The sequence below is a fragment of the Triturus cristatus genome, chromosome 1_2 (assembly GCF_964204655.1).
Source record: "Triturus cristatus chromosome 1_2, aTriCri1.1, whole genome shotgun sequence".
Lineage (NCBI taxonomy): Eukaryota > Metazoa > Chordata > Amphibia > Caudata > Salamandridae > Triturus > Triturus cristatus.
The window spans coordinates 738,873,822-738,900,137 of record NC_140580.1 but is presented as its reverse complement, the minus strand read 5'-3'; the positions used below and the strand labels follow the sequence as shown (position 1 = coordinate 738,900,137).

The window sequence follows — 26,316 nt, the reverse complement described above, 5'->3', positions numbered from 1 at the left end:
TAAAAAAACATTATTTGACTAAAAACTTAAAAGTCAGGTGCAACTTTGTGAAAATTTTTTGATTTCTCCCAACATTTCAAACGTTACATGTACGCTACACTGTACAGCACACATCCGATGTATGAAATGATAAAAAAAATCTGAATGAGCGAGTACTGTTTTAAAAACATCTATGCTAGACATTGTTAGAGCAAAAATACTGATTATTCTGATTAAGACAAAACCACCAAAAATGACAATGACATTTAAATGTGCACCTTGCATGTGTGAAGAAAAAAAATACTGAAAACAAATTTAGTTGAACCATCCAACCCCATAAAAGTGTGCTTGGGTAGTTAGAGAATGATAGAATCCATGAACATGGTAATTTTGGAGTGATTTAGTAACTGATTATCTTATATTTCTAACAAAGATGTCTTGAAGATGAAACATGAAAACCTATGGGCTGATTAGGACTTTGGCAGTGCTGCGCCAGCTTTGTTCCGGCACAGCACTGCCAAAGCTGCGCAAAACTGCTCACCTGATTATGAGTTGAACTCATGCTGGCAGACAGTCCTTTTACCGTTCCCACGGCGGTGCTCTGGAAAAGGTCTCTGCATTGGGAACAGCAAAAATGTTCCAGCACAGACTGTGAAGTCCATGTGGTGCTGAAACTCGTGGTGCAATCAGACAGGGAAGCACATGTTGTGCCTCCTGAATGCACCCTCATGGCGGGGGAGATTGCTTCCCCACTGTCAGCCTTTTGTGGCGGGCTTACTACCATGAAAAGGCTAGCAGTGGAGGAACTCGAAATATGCTCGGCGGGACTGTGGCAGCCCCGCTCAGCATATTATACTGCTCCACTGCCACGCCACTGCCAGCAAATGGCAGTTCCTTGGCGCAGCTGGCGGTCCATCGCCATAACAACACATAAAGGGCCTCATATGATGTCTGTCAGAAAGCATTCCGACCGACCCCTTGTCGGAATTGTTTCCAACCGACTCAGGTTCGGGTAGTCCGACCGATCCATTACGATGTTTTCCGAACGCTGTTCTGTCGGACTCGCAATGTCTTAAATGGGAGCCTGAATTCCGATCGACAACACAGGCTCCCATTGAAAAAAGGGGTGGTTGCGGAAAACCTTGCACCCTGTGGCAGGCACCCCATAGTGCCTGCCACACTGTGCATGGTTGTAAAGAGGGGTCCCATGGGTACCCCACGGCCCCAACCGGAGTCCTCCTGGTGAAGAGGGGCCTGCTAAGGGCCCCCAAAATAAATTCCGACAGCCGTTTTGTGTCGGATGGACCGATTCAGAAAGGCTGTCCGAATCCGACTTCATAATAAGTTGGTTGGAAACGCGGTCCATAGACCTGTACAATTCGGCTTCGTCTGACTTGGTTCCTCAGAATGTCGGTTGGAACCGAGTCGGAAAGACTGAAAGGTCACCTTTCCATCATAATCAGTCGGTCAGAAGTATTTCCGAGTCGTCGGAAATATAGGTTCCTACACAGGTTAGGAAAATCCGAATGTCATTCTGAGCCTTTCCGGCCGACATCGTAATGAGGCCCAAGTCGGACCACTGCCACCGCGAGTCTGGTGATTCACTCTAAATCAGCCTCTTAGCATTTCTTGACAGAGTGACTTGAAAACATAATGGTGCAAAACTTTTATGTTAGGTGTTAGAGCTTTGAACATTTTTGTATAGCTGCCTTATATTATATAGTTTCTAGATTTATGAAAACGATTTTAGTCAAATATTTTTTTTTAAATCCATTACACTTTGCTACTTTTGAGAATGTAGTAGTAGGCCATAATCACAGTTGTACATTTATGTGAATTAATCACTGACAATCATTACAGAATGTTAATATATATGATATATTTGAATAGTCTTATAATGCTTTTTAACATAAACTAGCAATTTTACACTAAATGAAGTATACGTTTTAAAAAGATGTTTGAATTGACTTTTCTCTTCAGGCTGTGTCTTTTCCATGGCTTAATGCAATGAACTTTGACACGTTCTCAAATGCTGCTTATTTGTTCCAGCCCTGCCACATTCCTTAAAGAACAAACTAGACTCTTTTCCGTTATTCTCCTATGTATGGCTTTCATGTGTACCTAACCTTTAGACCTCATCCATGGACAGCAAGAATATTAAAGCTTTGTGCCAACAAACCTGTAAGGATGCAATGTACTGTTGTTTCTCATTAATTGCATGAGAAAATATTGTGGAGTGTCAATTTGTACCTGCTAAACAAAAGAGTGATCACATGAGATCAATCCATTGTGGACTGACAACAATGTCATGATGACAAATATGCACCATAAAGACTACTGAATTTTGGAGGAGTGGGATCCCGTTCTCCGCACTCTCTCTCCCCTACCTATTTTGGCTTCCTGAGGACTCTGTTGATGATGCTCTTGAGAACTGTGGCCGTTGCCATGATTCCATCACTTCCTTGACTCTGTCCTGCCTGCCGAACTATCTAGGTTTTGCCATTTCCTTATGCTAATGAACTTATCTTCTGGACTATATGGAGCAGTCTGGTGAGAACCCAGGCTTGAACTTTCTAATTGAAAATACTTATGGACTGTCCCCTAGTGAACTATACCTTGAATTCTATGTCCCTTTGAGAGATTTCAAGTGAACTATCCTGTTACCTAGGAAGTCATCCTTTGCAGTCTAACATTTAATTTGACTAAATGTTTATATTTTTGCTGCATGCATGACCGACTTGCTAAACATTTTACTTTTTGTATTCATTTTGAATCTCTAATACAATAATTCATTTATTATAACATTTGTAGCGAGTCATTTATTTGAGATTTAGGGCCTCATTTATGAGAAGTGACGCATCGCTGCGTCAAATAAGAAGAGGGGGGGGACCGGGAGCCTGTTGATGGTCCAGTGCCCGCGCTCCACAAGAATGATAAGTAAATCAAAAAGGGGGGCACTGTTCCAGAGGGAGTGTTGTGGAGAGTCAACAACGCACTACTAAAGGAGGGGAGAGCAAGAAGGTGGAGGTCAGGGCCCTAATAATAGGGATGGGGAGAGACATAAATTGTCTCTTGATGCCCTCACACACCCCAAGGGATGTCATGTTTCATCATCGGGCTAGTGCTCCTCGTCGGGCCGGCGGTGCAATGCCCTACGGGTCCCCCGAAGGGTCTCTTTGACGGAGATCTTTTTAGAGAACTGCCGATAGGTGCATGCGGGTGTGTGGATAAGGATCCTATGTGGAGAGTGATGCTTGCGTGCAGTGCGTATTAAAAATGCCTAATGGTTACCAGAGGAAAGTTTTAATAGGTAGGTACCCTTGGCAGAATAAAAAACCCGTAGGTTGAGGAGTTACCCAAGGGTGCGCAATGAGCTCAGGTAACTATGCTGAGGTTGATATGTTTCACGCCTATGTTGGTCTAATATATCCCTGGCGTTTCATCAGGACCAAAAGTGAAGGTAGAGTGGGGTGAGTGCACGAACGTGTTAGTGTGAGCGGGGTGACATTGGCCCTATCACACCTATAGGGGGGAAAAAGGAAAGCTGCCTACAAACTACTAGTCAGTGGTGGCTGTAACTAGAAAGAAAGTCCTTTTTTTCCTTTGATTCTGACCTGTAGGAGAGAGGAGAGGGGAAAGGGGGGTAGGAGATAAAAAAACATACAAGGTTCAAGTGTATTAGCTCTACACCCTGCAAATTGGAATCCAAGACAGCAAGGGTCCAGGATGCGTAGTTTTTAAGACAAACTAGGTGAGACATGAAAAGTAGGTGATACTAGAGGGGTCCACCCACCAGGGGGTGGCCAGCGTTAACATCTACAGCGAGGCATGGAAGGAGGGGAGCCATCGGACAAAGCAGAGTGAAAGCGCGGGAGTCCGAATGGCAGACCCCTCCAAGCAGCCCCGGTCGAGGTCGCATCGGCGGGTGGCCACCTGATGTGTGTGGCAAAGAGAGGGAACGAGCAAGGATATGTTCCAAACCCTGAGACCACACTCAGACCGGTAGCGGAGCCGTGACTGGTGTAGCACAGATAGTAGGCGCATTCCAATACGAACCCCGGCAACATGAAACAGCAACAAACATTAAACATTAGTGATCAGTATGCGTTCGTCAAGGGCTGCATCTGGGCTTACCTAAATATGGAGATAATGTTACTCCATGAGCTTTATGGCGTTGGATGCCTGCACCGTCTTGGGCTAAGGGTGCAAAGCGGGATGGGCAAAAAAGGGGAGGGGGGAGGAAAAAACTTGTATAAAACATGCCATCAATATCGTAGCGTTAGCACACGTAGTACATGAACTTACTTCAGACTAAGTTGTAGGTGTGCGCTACTCAATTATTCACGGTTTACTCGGGTGTCGGCGCTTGCTGCCTACCCTGTCCAGATGCCAGCTCGCAGGTAATGAGCTGGAGAGCTTGGCTGTGTTATCAGCGTGAGTTCGGGGTCACGGAGGAGGTGCCTGCTTCCAGTGGCCCCGTCATGCCCCGTCCCACTTCTGGGATCAATGCGCATGGGTGAGAAAGCTAACGCTGCTGCCTGGGGGCGCGCATGCGTGTCACGGCGCGTATTGGACCTGCGCATGCGACTGGAAGCCAGGGTTTGGCGGGTAATCCCAAATGTGTAGTATGTGTCTCCCGGTACAGTGACGGGCATGAGCCAGCTCCTAAAATGGAGGTGTGAGGCGGTGGGGGGGGCATCCAGTAGCCGCAATGACTGTTACCCATGCTACCCACCCTACCTCAGCTGGCGAGTAAGCAGGGAGGGTGTAGTATATAGCAGGGGTGATTCAGAGTTGGGCACCGCAAGGTGGAGAGCGGTGATATGCGGAAAAGAACAGTCCCGCACAGTAGAGGTAAATGCATATTCTCAAATGTCGTTAGACAATAGCCATGGGGCGGCTCTGTGGGGCAGAGCCCTGTGGGTTGTCGTGTACATTGACCATTGATGTAGGATCCTACCAGGTGGGGTTGTCAGTGTTATAATATATAAATCAAAGAGAGAGAGAGGAAAAAAGGAAGCTGGTTCAATTCCCCTGAGTACAAATGTAGAAAATCAAAAGGAACTAGCCCCACGGTCGAGGGGGATATGTGTATGTAGATATGAAGAAACAGAATAGACTCTTTAGTCAAGGGAAACCATTTAGGTTTTTAAGAAAGGCCTCACCCACCAACCTAGTTGGTGGCATGCTTCATCAACGGCCCCCACTAGGGGTACCGAGTGTACCCCAAGTGTGCTGCGACGCCTGCAATTGCAGCGGAGCTGGTTTATTGTCAAGGTGAGTGTGCAGTGATGGTGTAGTGCGTGTATATTTAAAAGCTGTCCCTCTTGTCCCAAAAACCAATTAGAATTATTTAATAATGGGCCATGGGCAGCAATAAAAGGAGGTCCTGATGAAAGCCAGCCCCAGTTTCCAGGCACTGGCTGAAACATGTTAACCCCACTGGATGGTGGCGGCCATTGATACCTCCTTAGCCATCCCCTGCCTCCTTTTAATGCTGCCCATGGCCCATTATTAAATAATTCTAATTGGTCTGGATATCCGTACATCGGTGGCATAGGAGGTGGTGGTAAGAGGCCTTGTTGGTTGGAGCGTCTGCCCCAGCTTTGGTTGCTGGAGTTGCTGTAAGAGGAGTGTCCAGATTGGTTTGATGTGGAAGAGACATCTATGTCTGAAGACTGGAAGTCGTCTTTCGTGTTTGGATAGATTTTCTCCCTATCAGATCTTTTGAGATCTTTAAGCAATTTAGTAATTTTTTGTTTTAGAAGATAGTCACGGTGATCCGTTATTTCTGTGTTGATCTCCGCTAGGCGTGTTTTGTATGCTGACATACTGATGCCGGTTTTTAGGCCGTTCTCTGCTATATTGATTCTTATTATGAGTGCTTCAGAGAGTCGTTTGGCAGTTCTGATTATCAGGACGATCCAATCGCGGGTGCATTTCCATGCTATTTGACTCCATTCCCTCCTGAAGATGAGGTCTTCCAGAAAGATCCTGGATGCAGTATGGACCAGAAGGCCGTTGGGTGCTGCGTTGGCTCTGAGGTATTCAGCCGTGGAGGGCGATTTTAACCTGCAGTTTCTTAAGGGAGGATAGCGAGTTCCAGTCGCCCTGGGCGCTAGTTGTGGCTGTGTTGCCGTCGCTGTCTAGTAATGATGGACTCCTCAAAATTTCTGCTACAATGTCTTCACCAAAGCTAAGGCTAAGGTTGTCCCCCATGGTGGAGGTGGTCATGTCTTGGGTAGGAGAGGGGAAAGAGAGAGGGGTGGAAGAGGAAGAGAGGGTCCCTCGGCTGAGCCGCCGTGCTAAATACTGCGTCAAATAAGGCGTAAGATATTGACACATTTGCACCCTAGAAGTGGCTTCTACGAGGTTTACTTATGGGCGAACGCCACCCTGCATACATTTTACCTGACACAGGAATAATGTAGCGCAGGGGTTTACAAAGTGATGCATCTGCATTACAAAGTGATGCATCTGCTTAGATGCGTCACTTTGTAAATAGGGCGCAACAGGAGGCATGTTTTACGCCACCGATGCGTCACAAAAAGTGACGCAACGGAAGCGCAAAACTCTTGCAAGGCCTCATAAATAAGGCCCTTAATGTTCAGAAACTGTGTTTGGGAGTTACTACCAATTAATGGTCCTCATTGGGTCGACCAGGAGAGGGTTATCCTAGATTTTCAACCCTTACTACGATGAAGAAATGTTCATCAGAGGACCAATGCCTCTATGGTAAAGTATAGCAAGTAGATTTGAAATGTAGCACTCCTATGGGCCCAGTGCTAGCCACAGCATAAAACCTGCTTCGCAGCCGCAGCATCGAGCACACACATTGCATTATGCTGCAAATGTGCGAGTGTGGCTCTAGACAGCCTGTTTTCGTGACAACATCGGTAAAGATCAGCAGCATGCCCCATTCAGTAAATATGGCACTGTTCTGCTCTCTCTCTCTCTAGCTTAATGCAGCACAGCAACTTTGGGTACTGTGCTAAGTTGCATTTTTTTTGTAAATCCGCCTCTTACTATATTCCAGTGGAAGTCTACTTTGCTAGGTGGTTCATCACACCAAGGTGCATTCTCATACCTGCTAAATATTCCATTAATTTAGTTGTGATATTTCCATCGTATCAGGGGATACATTATCTTATGCCTGATATTATGAGTGACACATTCCTTATCACAAGTAATCTTCACACTAAAATGCATAATTGTGTCAATTTCATGTAATAAATTACATAAAATACCCTCTTTGTACAGTGCAGTGTACAAAGCTGGTATTATGTAATTATGTAAAAAAAGAACATTAAAACTACTGCACATATTGAACTGATTGTGAAAGTTCACTAACTTATTTCCCTTTTCCAACGCAATTGCACTGAATTTTAAAAACGTGGCGGGCTCTATTGTGAAATGAATAGTGTTGCTAAGAGATCACAGGGTTTCAGTGATCTCATAACATTTTCAAATACAAAGTACCATGCAGGAGAGCTATTCAACAGGGTAACACATATTCACTAGGTTTAGAGAGCAAAGTTATACCCCAGAAGACACAGAACATAAAGGCTCATATCCATAGGTACAGTCTCTTAGTAGTTGTAGTTCAGATCGAAAGTGTTTACTAGGTTAGGTCTCAAACAGCCTAGTCACCCATCAACGTTCACACATTTTCATATGCTGACATTAGACAGCAGCCTTATCCCTCAAGGTACACGGACCTTAGCCTATAAATAGTAGCGATACACGTCAGGTTTAAGAAAACCTACAATCTGGTATTGCTGATCCTTGTCTTGAGTTACAGAGTTCTGACACCCCAAGGGCTTAGACAGTAAAGCTATTTCTTAGGATCAGGATCTACAAGACTGATTGAACATAATCAGTGCTTACGTTATAAAAGAATAAGTGCCAGGGCCCAACTTTTTGCTAAGAAGCCTGCGCTATCGAATGACATCAGGGGTGGCAAACACCAGGGCTCATATTTATCATTATTTCATGCAGTGCAATGCAGCAAGCCACCTTGCTATGCTGTGTGAAAGGGAGAGGGCAGGAATGCACTCTGTCTAACAAATTATAGTGCATTACTGCTCTCTGCCTGGGCTGGCACACAAACTGTTGACTAGCACCAATGCAGACACCCTAAAGTATACAAAAAAGTGATGGATGTAATGCTTGAATTAATCTCAGCAACTGGTAATTACTTGGGTGACATCCTAATCCATTGTTATTTTGCACACCATGTCACCTCAGTTTGGAGACAGCTATATGCAAATCAGTTTTGACCCTGCACCAATGGGAACACTCCAGCCCAAACTCCCAAGCCAGGTCCTTCCTAAGCAAGAATGACTAGCAATCCAGGACCGGTCTTGCCCTAGTTATGGGCTCATCAGCTGGGTACAGCTTGTTTCCAGTGACATACTGTGCGTGGGATTCACATCAAGGCATACCCCTCTCACTTAGGGCGACACACTAAAGCATACAAAAAGTGATGGATGGAATGCTTGAATGAATCACAGCCACTGGTAATTACTTGGGGCCACATCCCAACACATTATTATTTTGCACACCATGGTGCAAGGGTGTCTGCATTGTAGGCAGGATTGTTTTTTTGCAGTAAGGGACACTTTCCTGAACAAAAACAATCCTCAGAGGCATTTTCCTGTTTCTAGGTGTGCTTTAGAAAGCAGCACACTCATAAAGAGGAAACAACAAGGAGAAATAGTTATTTCTTTTTGTTGCACCTCTGCTGGAGAGGCGTACCATTGTGATGCATTCCCAGGTTTACCAGTGTTGGTAAATCTGGGAATATGTCAGAAAGCATGAGTGGATGCATGCGAACAACCATGCTCCACCCATGGTACGCCTCCCTCGCACAGAGTAACGCAAGTCAGAGATTTGTGCTGCCTTGCGTTACTCTAGATTTATCAAGCTGCGCAGGGCCACCCAAGGTTTCTTTGAACAGCTTGGTTAGTCTAATTTTGGTTTTGCAATGCCCCTGTGTCCACTTATGTGGCACAAGGATAAGGCAAAACCTTGATAAATATGGGACCAAGTCTGGTAAGTCTTCATTTCACCTCATGCCCCTTTCATCAATCATCAGACATTCCCTGGCCCTTTATATCACACTTTCATCATTACATAGATTTATTTCAGCAACAATCCACCAACGCATTACAGCAGGCAGGGAAACCTATGAAAACTCTACTCCAAGCAAGACAGAGCACTTTGACAGCTCCCGCTTGCTGGGAGTAGAGTTAATGTTTGCTCTTGTTTGGCAGGAGCTGTTAAATTGCCTGCCAAGTGAGAGCAAACTGCTAGCTCCCGAAGGTGGGCACCTCGGTAGATAGCAAGAGCCGGCCCTATTGCGTGGTGGTCCACGTGGCCATTAATGGTTCCCGGAGGGGGGATGAATGCCCCCACTCCCACATCTATTTTAATTAGTGGCACCGGGTGGTGGTGCTCCCCGGGGCCCAGGGGTCCGCACGGCCCCATTTCAAATATTTTATTTCATCCCCAGGGTGGTGGTGGTCCCCGGGGCTTCAAATAGCCCCATGAAAAGGGTCTGCGCCCCCACGTCTGTTTTAAGAATAAAACCCCAGGTAGGTGGTGGTCCCTGGGGCTCCCTTGAGCCTGTGGATGGGGTAGAATGACCCCCCTCCATTATAATCGCAAAGCCCTGGGGGTGTGGTGATCCCCGGGGCGCCATAGAGCCTTTTGAAGTAGGCCTGTGCCCCCTTCTCCTTTACATTAGAAACGTTGTATGCCCCGGGACCTGGCCTACCTACATTTTTACCAAATTCACTAATCCGTCATAATTTTTGGCTAATTTGCTTTCTAAAAAGTGCTTTTATGCCCTGGCGGGGTCCCAGTGGGACCCCAGCACTAAGGTTACGGGGTCAGGGTATTCCTACCCTGCACCTTTTCTTTTTTTTAGCCGATCCCAAGATGGCTGACAACACTTCCTGGTTGAAGTGTTGGCAGCCAATCAGATCTCGGAACGCGGAGTGATCATGTCCCAAGATATCCACATTTGAATTCCTTTTAATAACTTTAAAACTACTGAATGGATTTACACCAAATATCAAGAAGGGCAGTTTCTAAACCAAGAGCTACCTTTCTGCCAAATGTGGTGTAATTACATCCAGTGGTTTGGGCTGTAGTCATGTCTAAAATCCCTATGGGAATTAACATGGTATACGCACTTTTTTTAACCCCACCCCCTTTGCTCGATTTTCGCTTGACAGATCTCCCTGAAACTTCCTATGCACAACTGGACGAAGTAGGGCACTTTTTTAAGGAAATTTGGCGAAGATTCGTCATATGGAACCAAAGATATAGTCAAGTCAAAAACACTTTTCCTATGGAAACTTAGGGCCTAATTACAATGACGGGGAGAACACCACCGACAGCATGTCGGTGCCAGTCTCCCCGCCATTTTCAACAACTTCACCACCCGCCATATTTGGATGGCGGGTGGCTGTGTGGCGGTCGGAAAGACCGACCATCATGGATCCGATGATGGAGGCAGAGTAATGCCTACAATGGGGGCGGTGCCTACCAGGCAACACCGTAGGTAATATGATGTTGCTTTCCGCTGGCCCTTTTATGGCGGTGAACCTGCCATAAAAAGGCTAGTGGAAATGGACATTGGGGGCCCCTTACGGGCACCCCTTACCTCCTGGCCCACAGACACGGGACCTGGGGGGCACCTAAGGTGCCCTCCTACATATCCCTGCATCATCTGGCAGGCACTGCATGGTGCCTGCCATGTGGTGCAGGGATATGTGTGGGGTGTCTTTTTTCATATTGCGGCAGGTGCTGCAGAGCACAGCACCCGCCGCAATACAAAACATGGGCAATGCGACTGCCATGGTGGCAGCCGCATCATAATTAGCCCTCTGGGACCACTACCTGGTAGGCGGGCGGTCCCAAGCGCAAAACGATGGCGGATTGAATGACGTCCGTCCGCCATCGTAATCGGGCCCTTAGTGCTAACTGTAACTACCCACTGGTGAAAGACAGTAGGTAATATATATTAATCAATTTAAATAATTACTATCCATTCAAAAATGTAATTATCAATTAATAAATAATTGTTATACAATAATAATTAATTTACTTCCCACCCTATTCTCCTACAACTCTAGCAGCCCACACCCAAAATATAACCTACAAAATGAGTATTCCATTATATACATATTTAAAATCAATTAAATAATTAATTAACACTTAATGAATAATTGTTAATTACTTATTACATAATTCCCAAGTAAGTTTCAGCAGGTAAAATCTGTTGAAATTCATCTAGGGAAATGCCCTGAAATACTGAAACATACAGTGTGGTAAATACCAAATTCCTCCCTTGTGGCCAATTTCCCAAGAAAACACTCACATTAGGAAGTATTTACCACACTCATAAATATCTCACTACACTTCTAAAAGTACTTATTGAACGTGATTAGTTTTTTTTCCACCGCTGCCTCAAATTGTGACGGAGACTATAGTCTTTGGAGGTGCATTGTAACCCCAGACACAGCGGCTTGCATAGGGCGTGTTACGGGGAGGTGGGGTGGAGCGGGGGAGGGACGGGGGTAGCAAACATGGACATACGATGGAACGGAGGAAAGCAATTATTCAGTTCCTCAGTTCCGTCATATGTCCGTGTTTGCTACCCCCCCACCCTGTTCCTCCCCCGCCCCGGCTCACCACATCGCAGCACACCCTATGCGAGCCACTACTACCCAGTGACACCTACATTAGGGCATTGTAACTCTGTCAGATTTGGAGTCTGATAAAAAATATTGTTAAACAGGTGTGTCCAGAGTAGGCGCAGAAGGAATGGACACAGACCAGATTGTAGCATAACCACTGGTTATGTAAATGTAATGTAGATTGGAGATAACAATGACGAAATCAAACCCATGGACTGCAGCACATTATGGGAGTACTTTGTGGAACCAACAGATTGACAGCAGTGGGACCTGCCTCACTTCTAGAACAAGACCCGGTTTGTTTGGATTTTAGTTGAAGTGACAAAGAGCAAAATCCTGCATCAGTCAAGCATTGGGTTGTTGAGGGAGGGCCTTTAAGCTCCCATGATAATGGTAGTGGTTAAGGACTGCCCCACCTTGTGGTGGTTCCCATATTTCCCTCAAGAAGATCAGATGCTCCATAACTTTGAGATAAATATATAGGGGCATATTATCAATTAGCTATGTACTTCATATACAGAAATTGGTGAGAATAAAGATGCAAAAGCAAATATTTTACACTATATATCTTTTTTTCAATGTATTTTTATTGTAACTTTTTTGTTTTATGGAAGGAATGAATAAGGACATTTCTAGAATTACTGGCAATGATACTCTAGATTTTATTTTATTTTTTTGCTTTTCAATGCTGTTAATTCAGGATGTTAAAATACATGCAAACGCATAATGAATGGACTGTAAAATAATTTGGCAAGCATACATTTCATACGGAGTTGATGGAAAAAGCTCATACCTTTTTCATATCAACGATTACCAGTATCACTTAAAACAGTTGTGTTTAATTTTTTTTCTTATATTTGTGGAGGTAACGACCTACATTTAAACCGTTTTTGATAATATTTTCATTTTATAATGCCAACATTTTTAGTCAGTGTTTCCTCAAAATCCCCAGAAATTAGGAATACATTTATTTGCGTCTCTACACATTATGCTAGTACACACAATAAGTATGTGAGGATAGCTTCCACGTAGGTCCTCGATAAGAAAGATTTGATGTTTGGCCATTCTAAAATGTATAGCCATGTTTCTTATTCAGGTGATATAATACAACTGATAAGTATCTCTGTGACAATTTTACCACTGTCAATCAGTATAACATGCCAAAGACAGGGGGATATTCACTGTTACTAAATCCATTCTCCTACTCAACATAAGCTTTTTACAGTCAATGCTTTACATTGTGCTAAATCTACTGATCAATGCAAAAACAACAGTTGATGGACAGAATGCAGAACAATGTCTTACATTCACCCCAGTACAGAGATCTGGGCTTAAATCCATTGTTTTTTTGCTCACCATGCCATTCCAGTTTGAACCCAGCCATATGCAAATCAGTCTTGACCCTTTGCCTCATGGGAACAGTCCAGCCCGAACTGCCAAGCCAGGTTCTCCCTGGACTGGAAACAAGCATCCTAGGACCGGTTTCGGGGTTTCACCCCTCTTCAGCCAGGATAGCTTGATTCCAGTGGCATGGGGGAGCAAGGGACCCACGTCTGGGCATACCCTTCCCACTCGGGGTGACAAATGCAAAAACAACAGTTGATGGACAGAATGCAGAACAATGTCATACATTCATCCCAGTACAGAGATCTGGGCCTAAATCCATTGTCTATTTGCTCACCATGCCGTTCCAGTTTGAACCCAACCATATGCAAATCAGTCTTGACCCTGTGCCTCATGGGAACAGTCCAGCCCGAACTGCCAAGCCAGGTCCTCCCTGGACTGGAAACAAGCATCCTAGGACCGGTTTCGGGGTTTCACCCCTCTTCAGCCAGGATAACTTGATTCCAGTGGCATGGAGAACAAGGGACCCACGTCTGGGCATACCCTTCCCACTCGGGCTGACAAATGCAAAAACAAGAGTTGATGGACAGAATGCAGAACAATGTCATACATTCACCCCAGTACAGAGATCTGGGCCTAAACCTACTGATCGGCACAGCCGAATTTTCTGATCTTCGAGATTCTGGCTGAATCCCTCTAGCTTTCAAACTATACTATTTTTTCTTTGTACTGTCAGAAGTAGTGGATCCTCAGAAAAAATTATTTGTATAGAATCGTCGTATACGGCATGCCTAAACCACCTTACAAAGTAATTCACAGTTAAAAGTCATAATTTTCAATTTCAGTAAAGGCATAAGAAGCTCAGAGTGAATCAACTCCACTTGTGCAGGCCAAGTTTCAATACGATACAGCATTCAGAGAATACCATCTGTATTAAATACCTGAATCAATGAGACATTAGATTCACTGTCAACATTTTGGATAAAGTGGTATAATGGATCCCCACAGGAGCATAAGATTTCTAAGTGATACAGCTCTTTAAATACCATTTTTAATCAATGTATATCAGTAAATCCTATGTCCGGATGCTGCTCTATAACTTCTGGTCTCCATATTCACCCACAGCTATTTATGCTTTTAGAAAAGTCCTCACTTTTGTTTGTACCTTATTACGATTAGGGTGTTTTTCTCTATCAGAAATGACCTCCTAAGTAACTTGTTTGGAGCCACATAATTATTAATATAATGTAGAAGCTAGGAGTAGAGGGCACATACTTTTAGATTTGAATCTCAGTAATCTTCTCCCAAGGGATGGCTTAATAACATGTAAAATAACATATATAATAACAAATTTTAGGCATATCAAACATGTTTGCAATTAAAGCAAATAACTTTAATTTCATTTTCGGTACCTCTGAAATAGCAAATGTATTTTGTCAGCATGCACATGCAACATGCCACTTCCATTAAGGCGCTTCTTAACTTTACAGATGACATTTTCAGGGTGAAATGTAAGACAAGCATGCGTAGCCGGAAACACAAAATTATTTCAATAATGACAGTTCCATAGGCTGAGGTGTTTGCAATAAGTTGCAAAAACGGAGCAAAACACAACTGCTGTGTTATTTTGCACTGGCAAAAAGCTTTAGGGTCACCCAGCTTAAATTTTTGCAAACAAGCATTACATACTTTGGGGTCTGTCTTCATTAATTTTAATTCGTAACGCGTCCACAGTCCTATATGAAATCGGAGAAAATAGTATATCCCCTGCTTTTATTAAATAGTTCCACAAAAATACACAATTCTCCTTTCCAAAACTGACAAACTCTGTCGAATCCGGTCGTCTTTAACGATATTGCTAAAAAATACTTCAAACTTAAGGGAACTATACCGTGAAGATCTTCTGAAACAAATGCATACATCAGTTTAGAGAATATTTAAATGTTGACTAAATATACAAGGAAAATGAAAAGTGGAGAACACTTATATTTGGCGAAGACACATTTTTCTAGGACTTCACGCCTAATACTAGCTTTAGGTTTTAACTTGTCGAGTCCTTTTCCTGTTGAAACTAACCAACACGGATCTTTCACTGTGCTCGAGCATCCGTTCGAAGCACAGGTCCGATAGTATGACGAGGGACGGAATCACGTTTGGCCCAAATCCAGGCACTTGTCACACAAAACGTGTCTCCGCAAGTCCCCTATTGCTTCATTAGGCACTTCGCGCGAAAATAGGGAGAGGTTTAGGCCTCTAGAAAAGGGAGACCATGTTTTCTCTTTCCCGAAGCCGTCCTCTGAATTTATGAGCTCTTAAAAGCTAAAATGTTGTGATTGGAACTGTCCCGCTGGTTCCAACAGGGAAAGGAAATGGGTCTCTCATTCTCACACTCTATATGATATTGCGTCCGGCTCGTGCCAAGTTTTGGCCTTGCACGAAACAGGGAAGGGAAAATGTAAATTAAAAATGGGGTGGTTCTGAGCTCTACGTTTATATAAGACCAGGACAGTGATTGCTAAAACAAGAAGTAACAAAGCCAAGTGGGTTTTGGGCATAAATATTTCTAGTGGAAATAAACAGGACTCTTAGAACGGAAGGAAACATTTTGTGCACCTTTGAGTTCTAGAGAACAGAAAAGTTCACACTGAGTAAGAAATTTCTCCTGAGCAATTCTTTGTTGCTCTGTGGCTTTTGCTTCCAGTGTAGCAAAATGGGTTTAATGTGCTTTTCCTGGAAAGAGTCGGGTTGAAAGATTTAAACATAGGAATCACAGCAAAAAGGGAACTATTGAGGGAGAGCTGCAAAAATGTCAATCTTGCCATCTGTCACTCATGCTGGTAGTTCACACTGGTGTCTTAGGCAATTAGGCAGATGTGCTGCCCTTTGGAATGCTCCGTTTCCAATATTTTCAGCTGGGCAATGTGTAGTGTTATACCTAGTAGAGGCAACCTCATTTGCCAGGAATGTTATTGGTTATCATTGGATGTGTATAGGCTTAGCAGGAACCGGGTGTGAATTCGAGTCGCTAAGAGTGGCAATCACTTCCATAGTGTGGCTTATTGTGGCCCCTGAGCTTTGCAACTGCTGTGATTTAACCAGTCATACCACTATTACGTAACCGCAAGATTGTAATATTATTTTGATAGATATATATGTGCTGATTCGTTTTGCATGTCTCAGTGATCATTTTGTGTTGCTGGCTGCCAGTAGTCGGCACTGATTTTACGTCGGCAAGGCATTTTTTTCATCAGGAGTCTTTGACTTGAGGAAGGAGAGCAAAAGTTTGATAATGGAGTGGCGCCGAAATCACACTGTGGCATATGTGCAAGTCCCTATCGCCAAGGGAACGTCACTGTTTGCGGCGTTCCTGTGGCGATAGGGGTTGTACATATGCCCCAGTGCTGTTTACATCTGTGCTGCGTTGTGCCGCACACATGGAAACAGCAAACGGCCAATGATTGTTTATGTATAGGAAGGTCCACCTTCCTGCACATAAACAACCATTTTAAAAAAATGCTGTTTTGCAACTTCTATGTGTGCTACATTAAGCAGCACGCTTAGAAGTTGCAAAACAGCATTTAAATATTGTTTATATGCAGGAAGGGGGACCTCCTGCACGTAAACAATCTTCCCCTGCACGCAGACACTCTTGCACAATGGTGCAAGGGTGCCTGTGTTGGCGCTAGGCTGCTAAGTGTAGCGTCATCACTCGGGGACATGCAGGGCTGCACCACATTCTTGTCAATATGGTGCAGCCCTGCGTTTCTGAAGTGGCGGAGTGAGGCGTTAAGCCAGGAAGGCTAGCGCCTCACTTCGCCACTTCCCTTGTAAATATGCCTCACTGTTCTACACAGAATAAGGTATTCATCAGTGTTGTCTTAAGGATTTTTGGGGTCCAGGATAAGCGATATTTTAGGGTCCCCTTCTTTGTAAACTTAGTGCCCACTTCCTGCCAATTGAAGCCCGCATACCATCAAACAAACGTTTAGAAATGGGGTTCGCACAAAACAGTTGAAAGATGTCTTTTCAGGGCCCCTCAAAATCCTTAAAATGTCACTGGGCAAATCAAGAGGGATTCAGAAGAAGAGGTAGGTAGAGTGGAGAGAGGCTGTAATATGGAAATGGACAGAACTGAACTAGATAAAAGGAAAGTTTACTTTCACAAGGAGGGGCCTTGGAAGGTGGGGGCACTGGCAATTGCCCACCTTGTCCATGTGTTAAACCAACTCAGGGATTCGTGAGCCAGTTTATTATAAAGGAAACATATTTCTGATAAAACAAGAGAACCACAAGATTTCCACAGGTCACGTGCTGGCAGTCTCTCGTATTCAGATTTCTTATTTTCTCGAGAATTGGGACTCTCGCTACCCCCAGAGACTTTCCACTGTTCCTGGAAAACAAAAACAAAATAGGCAAGCTATAATTCGTATTTTACCTGGGGCTAAGCATAACAGTGGAATCCCCTCGCCATGCACTTGTAGGCATGCACCTTCTTTGAAGCATTGACCTGACTAATATCTCAGTTCAGTACTTTTGCATTTAGGGTAACTACCTTGTATGGACACAAATTCTGGGCAATGACTGTTAACATTCAGGACAAAGGGTCAAAATTCAGGACAAAAGGTTAATTTTATGATCATATCTGACTATGTCAAGCACAAAAATAAAATTAAGTAAATAGATGGCTAACACAAGTACAAGTCAAAGTGTTGAACAAACGTTAATAAGTATCTGGACATATATAAATCTTAAAAGATTATCAAACATATGCACACCAAGCAAAATGTGACAGCTAACATAAGGGACAGTTGTCACATAATTCTGCCCCCTACTACCTTGCATGATAGTGCTGGTAGCTCTGTTGACAAACGTGGACATGCAGCTTGAAGGTATTAGATCTACTACTAGTAGACAGAGAGAGAGCGAGAGAGAGAGAGAGAGAGACAGAGAGAGAAATGTAAAGTAAGTGGTTAGAGCCAATTTGAGGGAAATAGTGCATTTCTGTGTGTGCTTGTGTATTTCACTGTGATTGTTTCTGATGAAGCCGGTGAAGTGTCTGTCAACCTCCCCTCAGAGCTATTTACTCAGTCTCCGGTGGTAGCTTCAAGACCCTGTGCTAGTAGAAATGGCAGCTTTATCTGGATGCTCCACAGTTCCTGGGACATGAAGGCTTCAGGTGATGCTTTCTCACTTCTGGTAGACTGGCTGTCAGGAAGACACCGGCCCTAGTCACACAACAGTCCCTTGAGTACCCTGGAGATTACTCACTTTCCTTGTTTATTAAGGATTGGAATTGGAACAAATTGTGGTGATTGGGTCTCTTGGGTCTTTTATACACATTTTGTAGACAGGGGATGTGTATACACTGTCTAAAGCTTCAGAATTGGTTTGGGGTGGTTATCCTTTTAAGAGTCCTTCTCAGGCTGCTCTCTAGGCTCAGCCTTTATGTAGAGTGATACTTAACACAGCAAGTAGCACTCAGGTTTTATGTATCCAGATTAGAACACCCACAGCAAAGGCACAGTGAAGCATGAGGTTTTTTCACATGGCTTTTGACAGCCTCTCTGAAGCAGTTATCAAGGATAGATAAAAGTGCAGGCTTGATATATACATTTCCTCGCAGAGAAGAACAAAATTGGCAGTCCGCATCCCTCCTCCTTTCTTCATTCAAATGGCAGCAGTCAGAAAGGACTAGCCTGCAGCCCATTGCTATAAAACAGAGTCCTTGTGGAATTGCCAAGGGTAGTTCTATCTCCACATTCTTCACTTTACTGCTCAACTCCCCATCAACCAGCCACAGGAACTCAGGCAGTTCATTTCCACTGTCTTGGGAAGCTATCCCCATCCTCCATCTTGTGCAGTACCAAGCCAAAGGAATCTAAAATAGATCCCCCTGGCTTCAGTTCCCAGGCCTACTTACACACGGAACCCTAATACTGTACATGTGCTACACACACACTTCATACATACACATGCACTCGACATAAACACAGAATTCCAGCGCAAAGTTTGGAGTATTCACATGATATCAGAACTTTGCAAAAAAAGGACTGATAGGCCACACTCTCAATGACACAGATAAAAAGGTCTAGTCCCACTATCAGTCTAAAAACACAGTATGCTGTCATCAGTGGAACATCAAACCTTTGTCCAATATGATGGGCATGCTTGGTGCACTCCTCCAGGTCAAAGGACAGGTCCAGAACCTCACATGGTAAGGAACGGCCTCGCACAATCGCTTAGATTAGTGGTATTCTAGAGCCAACATAAAAGTTGGCATATGAGATGTACATGCAGTAAAAGATTCAGAGCAGGGGAACATACCTGTTCAATAATAATAATTATCATAATAATGCTAGTAATAATAACAAACACACCTGTATACCATGCAGTGGATATTCCCATCCCAGAACTGTTCATCTAGCCATTCAAGCACCCAACCAGATCCAAACTTCCATCCATCAATCCATTCATCCATCTACACATTCTCCATTCATCCCCATAGTCTCCATCCATCCATCAATGTATTTACCCAACCACATACCCATCTGTCAATCTAGCAGTCCATCCGCCCAGTGGTCTAGCCATTTACCTATCCAACACACACATTAATAACAGAAACATCAACGTTACTTACCAACATGTTCAGGATAAATAAAAACAGAGAAATACTTGGTTAAAAATACTTTTAAAGACTCTTAAAATTCTTCCTTCCCTACTTGACCAAATTGTGTGTGATCCTAGTAAATATATTTTTTCACAGAGTTTAATTTTTCTATTTCTTTATTATCACATATGGGGCATAATCAAACATATGCGTTTAGGAAGTCCTGTACAAAAAACTCTCTTGTGTTTGATCTAATAGACTATATGATTGCTCTATGTATATTAAGAGTATAGGCCATTTATAGGGTGCACTTGAGAATGTAATTTCCTTTCAGTTAATTATGACACTGTTGTCAGGGTGGAGTGCATGAATGTTTCTAAATTCATGTTTAAAACTATCACTTTAAATAAATGTTTCTCAATGACGTAGTATTATATTATGCACATGAAAAAGAAATAGACTTGCTTCAATTTTGTAGAGTCTATCATATTTTTACCTGATGTTTCTTTCACAGTTTACATCCCAAATATTTCTATGGCTTATCTCATGCACCACGGCTGGACTGAGAACAGCAACCAGCCCTGACAATCCACTCAACCGGCCCCGTTAGCAGGGGGAAGGGGGTGCTAGTGAGAAACATCCCTCTGGCAGCACCATTCCTACTTTTGTTCCAAGGGCCGATATTGCAGCACTGCTGTAAAACCGGCCCAATTAACGCAACTCGCCCCCATGGGACCAAAAGCGGCCCCTACCCTTCCGGCTCACCTGGAAAAAGCCCAGTGCCTGCTATGGCCAGTCTGGCCCTGTCATGCACGAGCCTGGCCCTTTGCTCCCTTCCAGCTGAGCTCTCCTTATTGATTTGCTGGTTCTCCATCCTCTAGTCCGTTTAGGCTTTAATTTATGGAGTAATTTTAAGTTTCATGGTGGCAAAGATGTATTCTTTTTGAGAGGTACTGTAAGTGTATTGCCAGTGAAGTTCTGTAGTACCTCATTATAATGGACACTTATTAAGAATCATTTGCACTAGATACAGTTTGATTTCAGGCTACTGCAAATATATATCTTTAATAATATTACACATATACAACATCTGGCGAACGCCGCTGCCACGACTTCCCCAGTCTTCAACTTTACACGTAGCGCTGGAAGCCAAAGCGTTTATGCACCAGCTCTTCCCGGGGTCGGAGATTGTACATCTCAGTGATGAGCGGAGGGACCCAGCGGTCAGTGTGGAAGGCAGACTCCCCAACCTTCCAGCCAGGAACATCTTTCATAATTTTGGCTTCCTCTTCAAGATTCTCCTGCAGCTGCCGCAAAACACTTCGGTCAGATTCTGCTAGCAGGAGGGGCATCAGTGCCACGCGTGTCTCTAGATCTTCAATCAGCAGGCGCCTTCTCTCCCTGTTCCACTTGAATACAGTCCAATATCCGAATATGCTCATGCCAATCCCAATAGCAAACGGAGTAACCAGAGAGCCCCAGAGAGCCCCCTCCGAGGCAGGTGTCTCTTGTAATCGATAGAGCCGTACCCCCCGGGTTTGAAAGCCCTAGTTTTTCTTAAAGGCTAAGGGCCTGATTTTATTATTAGAGGATGGAGTAATCTCCGTTGTCTTGGTAGAGGAATTTACATCTGCCAGGCCGGGACTGCTCCACCTGCAAAAGTTTTAAATGACCGGCAAGCTGGCAATCTTTATAAAGCATAGGCAGGAACTGTCATCATGGTGATTCCCATTATCGCATTTTCCTGTTTCGCAGGGCTGTGTCAGTGGAATGGAGGACAGGCACCAAACTGTTTTTTTTATTTAATAAAGAAAATTCTGAAACAGGATTTTTTTTCAATTAAACAATTAAATGCTCGGGGCAAGATGGCCGCTGTGAGGTTGTGGTGAGGAGCTGCTCGGACCTCTCTCCCTGTGATACTCTGATGGCTGTTGTATAAGGGTTATATACCTTTCCCATGGATCTGGCTTTTTGGCTGCATGCAGGGTTGACCAGGGTATGCACAAAATACCCTACCTCTAAAGCTCGAATCACCCGGTTTTTCGTAAGATTAGCCAAGTGGAAAGCTGTGGTCCGACTAATAAAGATGCCGATACGATTAACAAAAGCCAGCAAAGACAAGGACAAGGAGAAGGATAAAACAAAACCGCAGCAAGACATATCAACAAACCAGCGGGAGACGGGTGGCAGAGGCACGCATGCAGACCCCAAAAGAAGCAGTATGGATCTACCCTATGGGTCACAGCAGCGGGGGCCAGGTGCTATACGGAAGGCACTACCTGCCCAGAGGGCGAAGAAAACTGAGAAAATGAACAAACCTGAGGCAGCGGATGAATCGGAGAACGCCGATGTATCTTCTAAACCGGACTCAGCGTTGCCAGAGAGCACCGATCAGCCCCGCTCCAGGCAAGACACGGACCAGTTCGTTCAAACCACCATTATAGGAACAATCCAAGGCGAAGTCAGAGGAAGAGAAACGACGCTAAGACAGCCTACCCTGAAGGAGGCTTTCACATCTAGGAAGAGTTTTCAGCCGGACACGGAGCAATCTGAGTGTACGAACGTCCTCGAGGACGCAGCGGTAGACGCTGCCTGCGCAGAGGCATCCGCTGCTAGGCAACCCCGAGTCTCGGCAGCGGCAGCAACAGTGGCAGCGGCATTCACCAGCAACGGAGGTGTCGGAAGTAGTACAGAAGGTAACGCGGGAGCTATAGCGGCTAAGGTAATGCAACCCATTTCCCCCATCTCTACTAACAACAGTGGACTGAAAGAGACAAAGGGGCCCTGTAAGAATTCGGACATGATGGAAGCAATTATGCAACTAGAAGTTGAGATGGGTAGCAAAAGGGGTAAAGAAATAACTAAAGATGCTACCAACTCTCACTTAGCAAGGAAAAGTGCCGCAGGTAACGAATCTTTGGGGCTGGAGAAGAGAGAGGGAGCCTCAGTCGATGGGGAATGTTTTTTCTCAGTTAATGAAGACACGGACATTACCCAGTCAAACGACGACACATCAGAAGAGGGGGAGCTAGATGGAGAAACAAGCTCTGGATCAGACTCATCCAAGAAAGAGACTACACAGAAAAAGAGAAGGGTAAAGGGCAGAAGGCATGATGAAAACTCGGTATCACCTACTGCAGGGGGGAAGAAGTTAGATTGGGACTATTCTGCAACGTCGCAATCTTACTTAGAGGAGGGTAACTCACAGCCCTTAGATAACGCCCCCATCTCTGCGCAGTATTTGGCACCCTTCAACCTGATCTGCGCCACACTTAAGCAGATGCAAGAGGAGGCAAGGTCAGAAAGTCGGAGGGCTAGACAGGCCACAAAGAAAATACACAATACCCTCAAGAAGGTTAATAAACTTTATGAAGGCATCGTCGAGAGAGTGACTGAGGTGGAGGAGCAGACTGGAAAACTAGAGGATGACGTTGGGGCATGGCAGGATTTCAAACTGGAGCAGGAAAAGCGGACCAGCGACCTGCAGTGGAAGCTGGAGGAGTTCGAAAACCGTCAGAGGCGGAATAATATTCGCATTTTGGGGGTGGCGGAAGGAAAAGAGGGAGATGACATTATGCATTTCATGGTCAACTTGATGAGAGGAGCTTTTCCTGAATCGAAGTGGGAGTGGGAAAGAGAGATTCAACGAGCCCATAGATTCCCCTTTACTATCAGAAAAGGTCAAGGGGGTGCGAGGGAGGCAGGTCAACAGACATTTCCCAGAGCCATCTTGATATACGTTGGGAATTATCTGCTCAGGAAGGAAATTATGGATAAGGCTAGACCTGATAGGAAAAGGTCCTTTGAGGGAAACACTTTCTTCGCCAGGCCAGATTTCTGCCATGTAACGGTAGAGAGAAGATGGAGACTCAGACAGTTTATCAAACCCTTTCAGGTCCTAGGGTCTGAGGCGTTCCTCTTATATCCCGCAAGACTAAAAGTGGTTCATAAGGGCAGAACGAATATCTTCTTCTCAGAGATCAAGGCCCAACAGTTTTTAGAGGAGATTAAATCACAGAAAGGGGGATAAGAAATTGTAGAAATGCCTAAATGTCTAAATGCCTAAATGCCAAGGGTTTAGAATATGATGGAAAGGGGTGCATGCATTGGTAGAGTTAGACTTCAGGTATAGCTTCATTGCCATTGGTTTATCAATAAGGAGATAGCATATGCAAGGGTGAAATAGCTAAGATAAAGATATGGTGGAGGGGTATACGAAGTATGGAAGAGACGGGTGTCGGGGGGAGAGTGAGGAGCAATCCACGCAAGCTCTTGCGGCAACACATAGGTCCCCGGACCTATTTGCCAGTAAAGGGGGGAAGGGGGAGGGGGGTAAAGGACAGCGGGAGAATAGGGGGGGTTAGGGGAGGGAAGGGGGGTAAAAAGGGGGGAAAAAGTGAGGTATGGTTTAAGAAGCAGCACAGGAGAACGCAGTCTATCGCACAGGGAGTTTATATTACACAAAATATTCTAGTCAAAAGGAGGACGTTACACGATATACGATATCTACCAGAGACATCTTCAAGGCAAAGTGACAGATTGAGTAAGGTATGCAGAGTTGGTCAAACTTATGATGTATTTTAATGACTTGTAGGATTGCTACTATCAATATCTGCGGACTCAATGATTCGAGTAAAAGACTCAGGGTGGCGGCATTACTTAGGACATTTAAGCTGGACTTGGTTTGTCTCCAAGAAACACATCTTGAAGCTTCTAAGGGTTATCTTTTGGACCACCTAGGGTTCGCCGTGTTAGCAAACTCCAAGCAAGGGACGAAGCATAGGGGGGTGGCTGTACTTGGGAGATCCGCCGACGTGGAGGTGATAAAGAAAATGGAAGATCAATGGGGGAGGTGGGTAATAGTGGAAATAAACTTTAAGGGAGAAAAATGTACCATAGTTTCTGTGTATGGTTCAACAGAAGACGACCCTGAACTTTTTCAATTTTTAAACACTGAGTTGGCACTATGGCCTGAACCAATTATATGCTGTGGAGATTTTAATATTCACGACCCCAGTAGTTCATTTGTACAACTAGGGAGCGTTTACGTAGGGAGGAAAAAGAGAACACATAAGGCATTGGCAGATATGGTGTTAAATAATTCCTTAGTCGATCCGTGGATTAAGCTAAACCCTGGCATTGATGGTAGTACTTTTTTTTCGGCTCCCCATAAGGTACTTGTCAGACTGGACTATTTTTTGATCTCAATTCCCCTGATGGCAGAGGCGCAAATAGAAAAACAACCCCGTATAGTTTCAGACCATAGCCCTCTGATTTTAACCATTAGATTGGGTCAGACACGGCGAAAAGATATGCAGTGGACATTTGATAGAGCCCTTTTGGAGGATGAAGGATACAGGGCTCACATGACCGGCTGGATCAGGACCTATTGGGAAATTAATAAAGGTACGGCTCCCCTGGGAGTAGTATGGGACGCCTTTAAGGCCGGCGTTAGGGGCGAGACAATGAGCTATGTGTTTTCATCCCAGAAAAAGACAAGACTTAAAATTAGAGAGGTCTACCAAAAGCTGGTAAGGACAGAGGAGGAACTGGTCCGGGATATAGGGGAAAAGGCGCCAATAGAAGACCATTTAATAAAAATAGTGGCCCTTAGGGCGGAGGCGACAGAAAGCATCTCAAAAAAAGCAGCAGAGAATTATCTAACTAAAAGGGAAGTTGCTTACGAATTAAGTGAGAAGGTAGGACGCTTATTAGCAGTACGCACTAGGCAGAGACTAGCAGCATCAGATATTAAGGAGATTACGGACGGGAATGGAGTTAGTGTCACGGAAACAACTGAAGTAAGGGAAGTGTTCAGGCAGTTTTATGAAGAGTTATATACCAGGAGTAGTGGAGGTTCTATAAGGGAGATTCAAAGCTACCTTAGCGATATTACTCCCCCTGGTATATCTATGGAAGAAAAGGATAGGCTGGACTCCCCCTTTAGTCAGGAGGAATTTGTCACGGCATTAAGTAGGTTACCATCAGGCAAAGCAGCCGGTCCAGACCAGCTCCCGGTGGAATTTTATAAAGTGTTTTATCAAGTCGTGGGAAAGGACATGCTTCATGTTATGATGGAAGCGCAAAAGGGGGACAAGATCCCTGAATCATGGGGGGAAACGGATATTATCGTTATCTTAAAAAAAGGGAAAAATTTGTTACTCCCAGGGTCATATAGACCTATTACACTGATGAACGCAGATACCAAGGTCTACTCCAAGATACTAGCAATAAGACTAGCAGAGATAATAGAGGGATTGGTATGTCACACTCAACATGGGTTTATACCAGGTAAAGGCACTACACAACACATTAGGCAGGTGATTACAGCCTTGGATGCGGCTGGTGTTCTGGGGGACCCTATCGCGGCACTTTTTTTGGACGCCGAAAAGGCGTTCGATAGGGTCTCATGGGAATATTTATGGCAAACATTAAAATGGAATGGATTGGGGACTAGTTTTATAACTGCAATGCAGACTCTTTATAAGAACCCGTCAGGAAGGATCAGAGTGAATCGGGGTAAATCAGCAGCAGTCAGCATTGGGAGAGGGACTAGGCAGGGTTGTCCATCTTCCCCATTACTGTTTGCTCTTTACTTGGATCCTTTAATAAGGAAAATAGAGGGCAATGTAAGGATTCCTTCAATAAGCTTGAATGGGTGTGAGGTAAAGTCCCTAG

The 26,316-nt window shown here is 44.4% G+C and overlaps 1 pseudogene; it reads right to left on the bottom strand.

Moving 5' to 3' along the window:
• Positions 1 to 20,703: 20,703 nt before the first annotated feature.
• LOC146867926 (NADH dehydrogenase [ubiquinone] 1 alpha subcomplex subunit 13 pseudogene) lies at positions 20,704 to 21,597 on the bottom strand (annotated as a pseudogene).
• Positions 21,598 to 26,316: the final 4,719 nt, after the last annotated feature.